We start from the raw sequence: 14,626 nt of genomic DNA on the forward strand, positions 1-14,626 counted from the left end.
GGCATGGCCTCCAGTCATGACTAGTCTAGTCCCGGCGTGACCTCCAGTCATGACTAGTCTAGTGCAGGAGTAGCCTCCAGTTACGCCGAGTCTAGTTCCGGCGTGGCCTCCAGTCACGACTAGTCTAGTCCTGGCATGGCCTCCAGTCACGACGAGTCTAGTCCCGGTGTGGCCTCCAGTCATGACTAGTATAGTACCGGTGTAGCCTCCAGTTACGACTAGTCTAGTACCGATGTGTTCTGCAGTCATGACTAGTCTAGTCCCAGCATGACCTCCAGTCATGACCAGTCTAGTCCTGGCGTGGCCTCCAGTCACGACGAGTCTAGTCCTGGAGTAGCCTCCAGTTACGACTAGTCTACTCCAAACGTTGCCTCCAATCACGACTTGTCTATTCGAGGCGTGGCCTCCAGTCACGATCAGTCTAGTCCCGCTGTAGCCTCCAGTCACGACTAGTCTAGTCCCGGTATGTCCTGCATTCATGACTAGTCTAGTCCTGGCGGGGCCTTCAGTCATGACTAGTCTAGTCCTGGCGTGGCCTCCAGTCACAACTGGTCTACTCCCGACGTCGCCTCCAGTCACGACTAGTCTAGTCCTGGCATGGCCTCCAGTCATGACTAGTCTAGTCCTGGCGTGGCCTCCAGTCACAACTAGTCTACTCCCGACGTCGCCTCCAGTCATGGCTAGTCTAGTCCCAGTGTGGCCTCCAGTCACGACTAGTCTAGTGCAGGAGTAGCCTCCAGTTATGCCGAGTCTAGTTCCGGCGTGGCCTCCAGTCACGACTAGTCTAGTCCTGGCATGGCCTCCAGTCATGACTAGTATCGTACCGACGTGGCCACCAGTCAGGACTAGTCTAGTCCCGGTGTGGCTTCCAGTCATGACTAGTATAGTACCGGTGTAGCCTCCAGTCACGACTAGTCTAGTACCGATGTGTCCTGCAGTCATGACTAGTCTAGTCCCGGCGTGACCTCCAGTCATGACTAGTCTAGTGCAGGAGTAGCCTCCAGTTACGCCGAGTCTAGTTCCGGCGTGGCCTCCAGTCACGACTAGTCTAGTCCTGGCATGGCCTCCAGTCATGACTAGTATCGTACCGACGTGGCCTCCAGTCACGACTAGTCTAGTCCCGGTGTGGCCTCCAGTCATGACTAGTATAGTACCGGTGTAGCCTCCAGTCACGACTAGTCTAGTACCGATGTGTCCTGCAGTCATGACTAGTCTAGTCCCGGCGTGACCTCCAGTCATGACCAGTCTAGCCCTGGCGTGGCCTCCAGTCACGATGAGTCTAGTCCTGGAGTAGCCTCCAGTTACGACTTGTCGACTCCAAACGTTGCCTCCAATCACGACTTGTCTATTCGAGGCGTGGCCTCCAGTCACGATCAGTCTAGTCCCGGTGTAGCCTCCAGTCACGACTAGTCTAGTCCCGGTATGTCCTGCATTCATGACTAGTCTAGTCCTGGCGTGGCCTTCAGTCATGGCTAGTCTAGTCCCAGTGTGACCTCCAGTCACAACTAGTCTATTCCTGGCATGGCCTCCAGTCATGACTAGTCTAGTCCTGGCATGGCCTCCAGTCAGAACTAGTCTACTCCCGACGTCGCCTCCAGTCACGACTAGTCTAGTCCCAGCGTGGCCTCCAGTCACGACCTGTCTAGTCTCAGTTCTTACACGTGGATCCAGGAGAGTTTTGTGGACGAAATCCGGAAAATTTCCATTTTCAGTGTAATCATCTTTCCTTAAAGCAGCTTAAACACAGGAGGAGGTCATTATATGCTGATCAAAGCCTGCGCTATGGTTGCCAACCTATAGTTGTTTGTCCGTGATCTATCCTTTTTTAATTGCTGGGCATCAAGCAAGGTATAGTGTTTGAAAGTCTTTGGTATTATTTGGTCCAGATTTGAACCACCGAACTCCCATTTTCAGCGTGGATGTTCTATACCGTAACCATTACACCACCGAGTCTGATTATGTGGAGGAATATGGCTTCTGCTGTTCCAACAGTTTTACGAATACGAACGTTGGGTTAGAATCGATAGACCTCATAGACTAAAGATAGCCAAAGATACTTTGTCAGAGGGACAAGAAGCATCCATTGAGAAACAAGTACAAAAAGTTTTAATTAAAACAAAAGCCGCGTCGATGTTACACAATGCCTAGATGCAGCTGTGCCTATAACGTCGATGTTATAGGCACAGGACATTCCTATTGATTCGATTACTTGATGTTATTTTTGTGCAAAGTGAAAATATATCTCGGCAATTTCCCGTGTGTGGCGACGAATTTTTAATATACTGTATCTCGGCATTTTCCCGTCTGTTATTTCAGGCGGTGTATGACTGACCATGCCGCGATTTAAAAAATATATATCTGGGCAATTTCCCGTGTGTGGCGACACGTGAACGAAGCTATGCTCCTCTCTCCACATTATTGTGACGACGTATAAATTAAATATTTCATCGTGACGATTGTCATCAAATGGACGAATTTTTAATATATCTCGGCATTTTCCCGTCTGTTATTTCGGACGGTGTATGACTGACCATGCCGCGATTTAAACAAAATATATATATCTCGGCATTTTCCCATCTGTTATTTCGGACGGTGTATGACTGACCATGCCGCGATTTAAAAAAAAAAATCTCAATGGACTTGAAGTTACAGGCCTTTGAGAATTCATTTCGTTCTATAAAGGGCAACTTTCATCGGATTTTCTTCCCGTTTTTTTTCAACCGAGTCTAAAACTATGTTAGCGACTGTGAAAAATGAAATGATATATCGAATTTGATTTGAAAGAAAACTGTGTGAGAGAGCAAGACACCACGGGCCTACAAAACAGGCCTCAAAGCTATGCGAGTTAATAAAATGGTGGATATTTGCTTATATCCAACTGTATAAAATGGTGGATATTTGTTTATAGCTAATCCAACTGAAGGAAATCTCAGTTCCTTCCACCAAGCTCGGAACAAGTGTGTGTCTACTAAAGGTGGGCGCGATTCGGAAAATTTTAAGTCCGCTTACCGCTTATCCGCTCCGCCAGCCCGTGTAGTCCGATTCGCTTATCCGCTTCAGCGGCCGAAAATCTTAGTCCGCTTACCGCTTATCCGCTTCGATTCGATTTTTTAAAAGCGCTTCGACGTTTTAAAAGCGATTTTTGACGTTTCTAAAGGGAATTTAATGCTTTTTAAGCCTAAATAGCCATTTCTAACTACTACAAAGACAAACAAAGCTTTTAAGATCAAAAATATACATTTTTATTTAAATAAAATTTATTCAAAATTTATTGCAATAAAGTTTTCCACTCGACTCTACTCTACTCTACAGTTAATTTAAATATAATTTTAATATATGCAAGTTACATTAAAGAAAAATCAATTTGCCCGTCCTTTCTTTGACAAGAGAGTCTACTAGTCAACAGACTAGCAGTCTGTTGACTAGTCCTCGTCTTCCTCCTCCACCTCGTGGGCCTTCTTGAGGATTTGGAGGTTGCTCCTTCATGCCGCCTTGAGGTCGTTGTGCTGGGCATCGTGGTACCTCTGGTAGTGCACCTTCAAGTTTGAACTTGATCCGGGCTGGGCTTTGAGTGTCTTTGAGCACTTGGTGCACGTGGCCTTGCTGTCCACGACCTTGAAGAAGGGGGGCGATGTGCCTCCACTTCTGGCTGAGGCTGGAATTGTCTGTGTCCATTGTCACGTTGATCTCAGCCGACTCGATTGAGTCCAGCGACATCCTGCTCTCGCTGCGCGCGAGCTGAGGGGTCAGGGCGCAGATCTCCTGACTGTCCTCCACGTCCCCCATCATGTTGACCGCCGGGTTGTGGATGTCGCTGTGCTGGGACTGCTGGTTTGCGTCGCTCGTGTGCCTGTTCCTGGCACTGCCGCTGGGCTGGAGAGTCAGAAATCTCTCCATCTTGACGTTATTGCCGCTCTAGCGTCCAATAAAATATTCAGTTTTCACTTATTATTCACTTAAATAAATATTCACAATTCTAGAGTAACGGCTCAGGCTAACAGCTGATTTGGCGAATCGCGATGCGCTTTAATTTTTCGGTAGTCCGCTTACGCTTATCCGCTTCGGTTTCTGGGGGTTGTTCCGATTCGCTTATCCGCTTCGAAAACGTTAGTCCGCTGCAGCGGATAAGCGGATAAGCGGACTTTCGAAGCGGACCACCCACCTTTGGTGTCTACCCTCAGGAGTGCCAGGAAGCACTATCTCTCCTCACTCAAGAATGAACTCTCAAACCTGTCTCCTTCCTCCAAATCCTGGTGGCGTCTGGTCAAATCCGTTTCTGGTGTTTGTTCCCCCTCCATCCCCTCCCTTACCTCAAATGGCCACACAGTTGACATCGCACGTGACAAAGCCGAATGCCTCAACTCTGTGTTTGCCTCAAAATCCTTGGTCCCAAACCCATCTCTCTCTGTTCCCACCTTTCCCAGTCGAACCAAACTGCTCCTGGACTCTGTGACCTTCTCTCCTGACAAGGTGGAGGAGTTTTTGTCAAACCTCGACTCTGATTCTGCAACTGGACCAGATGGCATCAGCCCACGGGTCCTAAAATCCTGCTCTGCCGCTCTATCTCACCCTCTCTCTGTTCTTTTCACCCTATCCTTTGCTCAAGGTCATCTGCCAGCATCCTGGAAATCAGCAAACATTACCGCTTTACACAAAAAAGGTGCAAAAACAGATCCTTGTAACTACAGACCAATCAGCCTGCTCCCAATTATCAGCAAAGTCATGGAATCCATCATTGCTTCGGATATGAAATCTTTCCTCTTCTCCAATGGCTTGATCTCTGATCATCAATTTGGTTTCAGACCAGGTCACTCTACTCTGGACATGCTGCTTCTGCTGTCTCAACAATGGATGGAGGTCCTCAATGCCAAACAGGAAATCAGATCTGTCTCCCTTGACATATCACGTGCCTTCGATACGGTCTGGCACCCAGCTCTGCTCACCAAACTCTCCTCCTATGGTATCCATGGAAATCTCCATGCATGGCTTGCGGACTTCCTCTCTGGTCGTAGTCAACGTGTGGCCCTGAATGGATTTCTCTCATCTCCCCTTCCCGTTCAGGCTGGAGTTCCCCAAGGCAGTGTGCTGGGCCCTGTGCTTTTTCTGGTCTTTATCAATGATCTCTCCGACTCTCTGGAAAATCCTCTGTATCTCTTTGCTGATGACTCCACTCTCTGCCGCTCCATTCCTCTTCCCTCAGATCGGCAGTCTGCAGCCTCCTCACTCTCTGAAGACCTGGACAAAATCACAGACTGGTCAAACATGTGGAACATGTCTTTCAATCCTGACAAATCTCACACTCTTACTATGTCTCTCTGAAAAGATCGACTGGACAACCCTCCCATCTACTTTCTCAACAATCCTCTCCAAGAAGTTCTGTCGCTCAAGCTTTTGGGTCTCACCATCTGCCATGATCTTTCTTGGGAAAACCACATTTCCAAGCTGGCCTCCAAAGCCAGTCGCCGACTGGGCATCCTCCGTCGTGCGAAGTCCTTCCTAGGCACACCTGAGCTCCTCACCACATACAAGGCTTTCATCCGCAGCTCAATGGAATACTGTTCTCCCCTATGGGCTGGTGCTCCTGCCTCACACCTGGCTCGGCTTCACGCTGTTGAATCCAAAGCTTTCAGAATCATTGGAATCTCCCGCGATGAAGCTATCTCTGAGGGCCTTTCACTCACTCACCGCAGGCAGGTAGGTGGTCTTTCTGTCTTCTACCGACTCCTCTCCGGCCCTGCTCCCCCAGCTCTCTCTGTGCTCTGTCCCCCAAATATTCCTACAGGTCGCACAAGATCTGCCAGCCACCCTCTGATGGTTAAACTGCCGAAATCTCGGCTCTCTGCTCACCTTCACTCTTTCATTCCTCTTTTCTCCCGCCTTTGGAACAAACTCCCACACTCACTTCAATCACACTCCTCCCTCCAGGTCTTCAAAACAGCTGTTCACCACCATCTCTTATCTTCCTCCATCCAAAACCTTGATCTTTTCTACCCCCACTAATTCACCCCAGATCCACCTTGTTTGAAATTCCAACTTCTTTCCTGGAAGTCTTGGCAGTGTCCATATGTTTTATACCTCTCCCAACCCCCCCCCCCCCCCCCACCTTCCCATGCCTCCCCCCCAAAGCCCTCTCCCTCCCACAGTTCTCTCGATGTCTCCATGTCTCTTGGTCCCTGCTCTCAAATGTTGTGTTTGTGTCCTTCCCCCTCTCTCCCCATCTTGTCTACCGCTCCAGATGTTATTTGTTTTGTGTGTCTGTTTGTCTTTCTGTGTGATTAATGTTCGCTCTTTCACGAGCCTCGATCTTGTATACAAAAAAAAAAAAAAAAAAAAAACAAATGAAGCTTCTCCCACAATGGGTGGAGCTATGGTTCCCAGAATGGGTGGAGCTTTGAGGTTTTGTCATCTCTGCAAGAACAACAAGAACAAGAAGAAGAAGAAGAACAACAAGAACAACAGCAGAGGGCACTCTATGACCAGCGTCTTACGACGCGGCTAAAAAACCGTTTGCAATACGAATGTAATATCTCATATCTGTCAATGAAGAATGTGCATACTTTGTCTGTCCATCAAAAGCTTTATATTAAGTTTCAGATTTTTAAAATAAACATTTTATTTCAACCAATTATCACTGGAATACCACTTCACCGATTATGTCATTGTTACCCTATGTGTCCTCCATTGGGGAGGTGATGACACATGCTAAGTTAAAAAAAAAAATTGTTGAGCAGTTGCAGCGAAAATGACATCCAAATATTTTCCTTCAATCTAATAGCCGGCGAAGCCGGTGTTGTCAATAAACGAGTACGTATTATGTTGAAAACCTGATTATGCCTTGGCTCGAGAATCCGAAGCGCAGTGGGCGCAGCCATCTTGCGGAGGCGGAAGTATGCATAACAAATTTAAAACGTTCATTAGGAGTTTCTTTCACCCGTCGTCATTTGATTCACAATCTTATGCACCTCCGATGTATTAATAAAATAATTTAAGACCAACATCGGCCCGCACGGGCCTGGTTATCTTCAACAAAACGCGTCACCAAACACCGGAACCAATGAGAGTCGAGCATTTGCAAAAATATTTCTAAAATGAAAGCGCTCAATGGTGGGCGCCATCGACCGGATGCGGAAGTTTGCATAAAACAATTGCGAAAAAGTTCAATCGGAGTTTGTTTCACCCGTCGTTCTTTGATTCACAATCTAATGAAACCTCTCATTAGTAATTAAAATACGTTAAGACCAACCTCGTTATCTTCAACGAAAATCGTCATCAAACACCAGAACCAATGAGATTCGAGCATTTGAAAAAATTATTATTACGCGTTTCGGATGGTGAAAACGGCGTCAAATATTCTAACATTGACGAAGAATTATTTTTTAGAAATCTCGCGGCCGTATGGGATAGTTTTTCACGGCCAGAAATATGGTATAAGCGGTGTACATATTTAGTTTAGAAATACGGATAGTTTTTCACGGCCGGAAATATCCGAAGTTGAGACGGAATTCACCGAATTAATCACTGCAAGCTAACGTCTTCTGGTGGAGGAAGCTGCCGTGCCCGGAGAGTAAGAGAACCAGCCCCGGCGCCTGACAGCGACTGAAGTTAGAAGACTACACACTTACTGTGAAAACGTATGTTAAGCCCAGTTAAAAACAGGCCTTAAGCTAGCACATCGTATAGTTACTTCCTTAAGCTTCTTGTGACATTTATTGTATGCAAGTATTGCCATTGGGGAGGACTGTCTGCTCTTCTCTTTCACCAAGTCTTACCAGGTACGGTACCTCCTACACCTACCTACTACCAACTACCTACCTACCTACTACCAACTACCTACCTACCTACTACCAACTACCTAACCTACTGATGCCATGGTGATGGGTAAAATAGTGGCAAGAGGTTTTGGCTTCGCCGGCTCATTGCGGCTTTGCAGTTGGTACTAGTAGCCGGCGAAGCCGGTGTTGTCAATAAACGAGTACGTATTATGTTGAAAACCTGATTATGCCTTGGCTCGAGAATCCAAAGCGCAGTGGATGCAGCCATCTTGCGGAGGCGGAAGTATGCATAACAAATTTAAAACGTTCATTAGGAGTTTCTTTCACCCGTCGTCGTTTGATTCACAATCTAATGCACCTCCGATGTATTAATAAAATAATTTAAGACCAACATCGGCCCGCACGGGCCTGGTTATCTTCAACAAAACGCGTCACCAAACACCGGACCCAATGAGAGTCGAGCATTTGCAAAAATATTTCTAAAATGAAAGCGCTCAATGGTGGGCGCCATCGACCGGATGTGGAAGTTTGCATAAAACAATTGCGAAAAAGTTCAATATGAGTTTGTTTCACCCGTCGTTCTTTGCTTCACAATCTAATGAAACCTCTCATTAGTAATTAAAATACGTTAAGACCAACCTCGTTATCTTCAACGAAAATCGTCATCAAACACCAGAACCAATGAGATTCGAGCATTTGAAAAAATTTTTTTTTTAAAGGTTATTACGCGTTTCGGACGGTGAAAACGGCGTCATATATTCTAACATTGACGAAGAATTATTTTTTAGAAATCTCGCGGCCGTATGGGATAGTTTTTCACGGCCAGAAATACGGTATAAGCAGTTTACATATTTAGTTTAGAAATACGGATAGTTTTTCACGGCCGGAAATATCCGAAGTTGAGACGGAATTCACCGAATTAATCACTGCAAGCTAACTTCTTCTGGTGGACGAAGCCGCCGTGCCCGGAGAGAACCAGTCCTGCCAGCGACTGAAGTTAGAAGACTACACACATACTATGAAAACGTATGTTAAGCCCAGTTAAATTTTCTTAAAATAGGCCTTAAGCTAGCACATCGTATAGTTATTTCCTTAAGCTTCTTGTGACATTTATTTTATGCAGGTATTGGGGAGGACTGTCTGCTGTTCTCTTTTACCAAGTCTTACCAGGTACGGTATCTACTACACCTACCTACTACCAACTACCTACCTACTACCAACTACCCACCAAGTCTTACCAGGTACGGTACCTACTACACCTACCTACTACCAACTACCTAACTTACTGATGCCATAGTGATGGGTAAAATAGTGGCAAGAGGCTTTGGCTTCGCTGGCTCATTGCGGCTTTGCAGTCGGTACTAGTATCCGGCGAAGCCGGTGTTGTCAATAAACGAGTACGTATTATGTTGAAAACCTGATTATGCCTTGGCTCGAGAATCCGAAGCGCAGTGGAGGCAGCCATCTTGCGGATGCGGAAGTATGCATAACAAATTTATAGCCGGCGAAGCCGGTGTTGTCAATAAACGAGTACGTATTATGTTGAAAACCTGATTATGCCTTGGCTCGAGAATCCGAAGCGCAATGGAGGCAGCCATCTTGCGGATGCGGAAGTATGCATAACAAATTTAAAACGTTCATTAGGAGTTTCTTTCACCCGTCATCGTTTGATTCACAATCTTATGCACCTCCAATGTATTAATAAAATAATTTAAGACCAACATCGGCCCGCACGGGCCTGGTTATCTTCAACAAAACGCGTCACCAAACACCAGACCCAATGAGAGTCGAGCATTTGCAAAAATATTTCTAAAATGAAATCACTCAATGGTGGCCGCCATTGACCGGATGCGGAAGTTTGCATAAAACAATTGCGAAAAAGTTCAATAGGAGTTTGTTTCACCCGTTGTTCTTTGATTCACAATCTAATGAAACCTCGAATTAGTAATTAAAATACGTTAAGACCAACCTCGTTATCTTCAACGAAAATCGTCATCAAACACCAGAACCAATGAGATTCGAGCATTTGAAAAAATATTATTACGCGTTTCGAGCGGTGAAAACGGCGTCAAATATACTAACATTGACGAAGAATTATTTTTTAGAAATCTCGCGGCCGTATGGGATAGTTTTTCACGGCCAGAAATATGGTATAAGCGGTTTACATATTTAGTTTAGAAATACGGATAGTTTTTCACGACCGGAAATATCCGAAGTTGAGACAGAATTCACCGAATTAATCACTGCAAGCTAACTTCTTCTGGTAGAGGAAGCCGCAGTGCCCGGAGAGTCAGAGAACCAGCCCTGGTGCCTGAAGTTAGAAGACGACACACATACTGTGAAAACGTATGTTAAGCCCAGTTAAAATTTCTTAAAATAGGCGCTAAGCTAGCACATCGTATAGTTACTTCCTTAAGCTTCTTGTGACATTTATTGTATGCAGGTATTGCCATTGGGGAGGACTGTCTGCTCTTCTCTTTTACCAAGTCTTACAAGGTACGGTACCTACTACACCTACCTACTACCAACTACCTAACCTACTGATGCCATAGTGATGGGTAAAATAGTGGCAAGAGGCTTTGGCTTCACCGGCTCATTGCGGCTTTGCAGTCGGTACTAGTAGCCGGCGAAGCCGGTGTTGTGAATAAACGAGTACGTATTATGTTGAAAACCTGATTATGCCTTGGCTCAAGAATCCGAAGCGCAGTGGAGGCAGCCATCTTGTGGATGAAGAAGTGTGCATAACAAATTTAAACGTTCATTAGGAGTTTCTTTCACCCGTCATCGTTTGATTCACAATCTTATGCACCTCCAATGTATTAATAAAATAATAGCCGGCGAAGCCGGTGTTGTCAATAAACGAGTACGTATTATGTTGAAAACCTGATTATGCCTTGGCTCGAGAATTCCGAACGCAGTGGAGGCCGCCATCTTGCGGATGCGGAAGTATGCATAACAAATTTAAAACGTTCATTAGGAGTTTCTTTCACCCGTCATTGTTTGATTCACCATCTTATGCACCTCCAATGTATTATTAAAATAGTTTAAGACCAACATCGGCCCGCACGGGCCTGGTTATCTTCAAAGAAAAGCGTCACCAAACACCGGAACCAATGAGATTTGAGCATTTGAAAAAATATTTCTAAAACCAAATCACGCAATGGAGGCCGCCATCAACCGGATGCGGAAGTTTGCATAAAACAATTGCGAAAAAGTTAAATAGGAGTTTCTTTCACCCGTCTTTCTTTGATTCACAATCTAATGCCCCTCTAATTTGTAATTAAAATACGTTAAGACTAACCTCGTTATCTTCAACGAAAATCGTCACCAAACACCGGAACCAATGAGATTCGAGCATTTGAAAAATATTTTAAAAAAGCTTATTACACGTTTCAGACGCTGAAAACGGCGTCAAATATTCTAAAATTGATGAAGAATTAATTTTTAGAAATCTCGCGGCCGTAGGGGATAGTTTTTCACGGCCAGAAATACGGTATAAGCGGTTTACATAAAGAAAGAAAGCTCGGTTTGATTAACGACAGTCACACATTGCCGTTGCAACGGCGCTATCGCCTGATCTGTCGGCACTGATCTTACTGCAAGCTAACTTCTTCTGGTGGAGGAAGCTGCAGTGCCAGGAGAGAACCAGCCCTGACAGTGACTGAAGTTAGAAGACTACACACATACTGTGAAAACGTATGTTAAGCCCAGTTAAAATTTCTTAAAATAGGCCTTAAGCTAGCACATCGTATAGTTACTTCCTTAAGCTTCTTGTGACATTTATTGTATGTAGGTATTGGGGAGGACTGTCTGCTCTTCTCTTTTACCAAGTCTTACCAGGTACGGTACCTACACCTACCTACTATCAACTACCTAACCTACTGATGCCATCGTGATGGGTAAAATAGTGGCAAGAGGCTTTGGCTTCGCCGGCTCATTGCGGCTTTGCAGTCGGGTACTATTAGCCGGCGAAGCCGGTGTTGTCAATAAACGAGTACGTATTATGTTGAAAACCTGATTATGCCTTGGCTCAAGAATCCGAAGCGCAGTGGAGGCAGCCATCTTGCGGATGCGGAAGTATGCATAACAAATTTAAAACGTTCATTAGGAGTTTCTTTCACCCGTCATCGTTTGATTCACAATCTTATGCACCTCCAATGTATTCATAAAATAATTTAAGACCAACATCGGCCCGCACGGGCCTGGTTATCTTCAACAAAACGCGTCACCAAACACCGGACCCAATGAGAGTCGAGCATTTGCAAAAATATTTCTAAAATGAAATCACTCAATGGTGGCCGCCATCGACCGGATGCGGAAGTTTGCATAAAACAATTGCAAAAAAGTTCAATAGGAGTTGTTTCACCCGTCGTTCTTTGATTCACAATCCTATGCACCTCTAATTTGTAATTAAAATACTTTAAGACTAACCTCGTTCCCCGGGCCCGCACGGGCCCTGGTTATCTTCAACGAAAATCTTCACCAAACACCGGAACCAAGAGATTCGAGCATTTGAAAAAATATTTAAAAAACCAAATCACTCAATGGAGGCCGCCATCATCCGGATGCGGAAGTATGCATAAAAAATTGCGAAAAAGTTCAATCGGAGTTTGTTTCACCCGTCTTTTTTTGATTCACAATCTTATGCACCTCTAATTTGTAATTAAAATACTTTAAGACCAACCTCGTTCCCCGGGCCCACATGGGCCCTGGTTATCTTCAACAAAAATCGTCACCAATTACTGTAACCAATGAGATTCGAGCATTTGAAAATATATTTCAAAAAAGCTTATTACCACATTTCGGAAGCTAACGGCGTCAAATATTCTAAAATTGACGAAGAATTATTTTTTAGAAATCTCGCGGCCGTAGGGGATAGTTTTTCACGGCTGGAAATATCCGAGGTCGAGACGGAATTCACCGAATTAATCAAGAAGGAAATTTTATAAATTTTAATCTCATCCAGAATGCAAATGGTGTCATTTTGAACTAGGTACGGTACCTACTACACCTACCTACTACCAACTACCGAACCTACTGATGCCATAGTGATGGGTAATATAGTGGCAAGAGGCTTTGGCTTCGCCGGCTCATTGCGGCTTTGCAGTCGGGTACTCGTAGCCGGCGAAGCCGGTGTTGTGAATGAACGCGTACGTATTATGTTGAAAAGCCAGATGTTGCTGGATCTTTTGAGAATTTCGATGCTTTGACGCACCAAATCACACCATGGAGGCCGCCATCTTGCGGATGCGGAAGTATGCATAAACAATTGCGAAAAAGTTCAATGGACCTTATGCATTGACGTCACGAAGCACCTAACAACCAATCGCGACGCCATCTTAGAGGGCAAACAAAGGCCCTGACGACGCGTTCATGTGTGAGTCAACTGCGATCGCAACTAATTGCGTCAACTAATTGCGTCAACTAACTGCGTCAACTAATTCCACATGGTGCATGAATCATAAAAATTATTTTTTGGTGAAGTAACAATGGATATAGTAATGTTTGAAATGTTTCTGTAGAAATTTATACACTACATATTTTCTGTGAACAATAAATGAAGCTGCACATGATATGTGTACATATGTTTTGAAGCTGACACAACTGTGACAATAAAACTGCTGCAACTTTATATTTCTTGTCATTTTGTTTTGTTTCATGTGCGTATTTAACAATGTGTATCACTAATAAGGCAATACTGTTGATCCTTAAAATAACACTTCCATGATAATCAGTCCATAGGAACTACTCCTGGACAAAGATTTACGAGAGCACACGCAACTTGTACGATTTTGTTCACAGTTGCTTCTGGCGATGTCCCATCATTTATCAGTGTGATGGGAATGCGATTTTGGAGTACAGTATATTTTTGTTTCACCATTCCAATTACCCGTTCAACATGGATCCGAACACAAGAAAGTTCTCTGCTCCAGTCAACTTCTACTTTTTCAAGTTGCTTCTTTCCCTTGGTGAATGGGGGCACCTTCACCTCGGCCATCGCCATTCCACAGTATTCATCAACAAAAAAACCACGATCGGCAAGCACAAGATCCCCTGGCATAAGTTTACTCATGAGGTCACTGTTTTCCGTTATCTCAGTGTCTGTTGCCCTTCCTCCCCAACACTTGCTTAGGAAGCATATTGAGCCCTGTGGTGTTATACCAATTAGAAACTTTACAGTTGAATGGTGCTTGTCGATGCTCCACACTTGTGCCCTTGCCAGTAAATCGGACGGCTGCTCCATAAACACTTCAGTGCAGTCAATAATAACTGCACATTTCCTGAAAAATTTCCTGAACGATGACGGCATACTGAGACGGAGAGCGTCACGACTGGGCCAGTGTATCAGCGACTGAGTCTTTACAAACATTACATCAAGAACGCGGTGGAAGTTTCGTGAAACGGTTGACTGGCTGACTCCGAATCTGTAAGCTAGTTCCTCGTCAAAAATGTTCAATCGCAACTTCATGAGGAATATTAGCACTTGACCAAACTTTGTGAGTTTTTTTCACGTTGGGAGAGCACATGATGTAAACGTGAAGAGTGGCAAAAAAATTGCCCAAGAAGGAAGTCCCGTGTAAAATCGGAGTTTTGCATCGTTGTTCTGAAAGTGTTCTTCCTGCAGACCTGTTGCTCTTATCTTTTCTTCCAGGTCACACACTTGAGTTCTGAGGGCAATATTGTCCTTCTGTAGTTCCTCCACGTTGTTTTCCAGTGCACGAATGTCTCTGAAAGACAGTTCCGTTTGGGTTTCAGTCCCTCCAACAGGTGGAATCTGCTCATGAATGGGGCACTGCTCAGGATTTGCATTGTGTAGAACTAGCAGTATTGCTGCAGTAGCAGTATTGCTTGCC

The 14,626-nt window shown here is 44.9% G+C and overlaps 1 protein-coding gene across 1 annotated transcript in view; it reads right to left on the reverse strand.

Annotated features, from left to right (window-relative positions):
• LOC137415435 (uncharacterized) overlaps positions 1 to 14,626 on the reverse strand; it is a 116,280-nt gene that overhangs the window by 32,238 nt on the left and 69,416 nt on the right. The gene's annotated exons all lie outside the window — the stretch shown is intronic.

The sequence above is a fragment of the Myxine glutinosa genome, chromosome 1 (genome assembly GCF_964187855.1).
Source record: "Myxine glutinosa chromosome 1, kmMyxGlut1.1, whole genome shotgun sequence".
NCBI lineage: Eukaryota > Metazoa > Chordata > Myxini > Myxiniformes > Myxinidae > Myxine > Myxine glutinosa.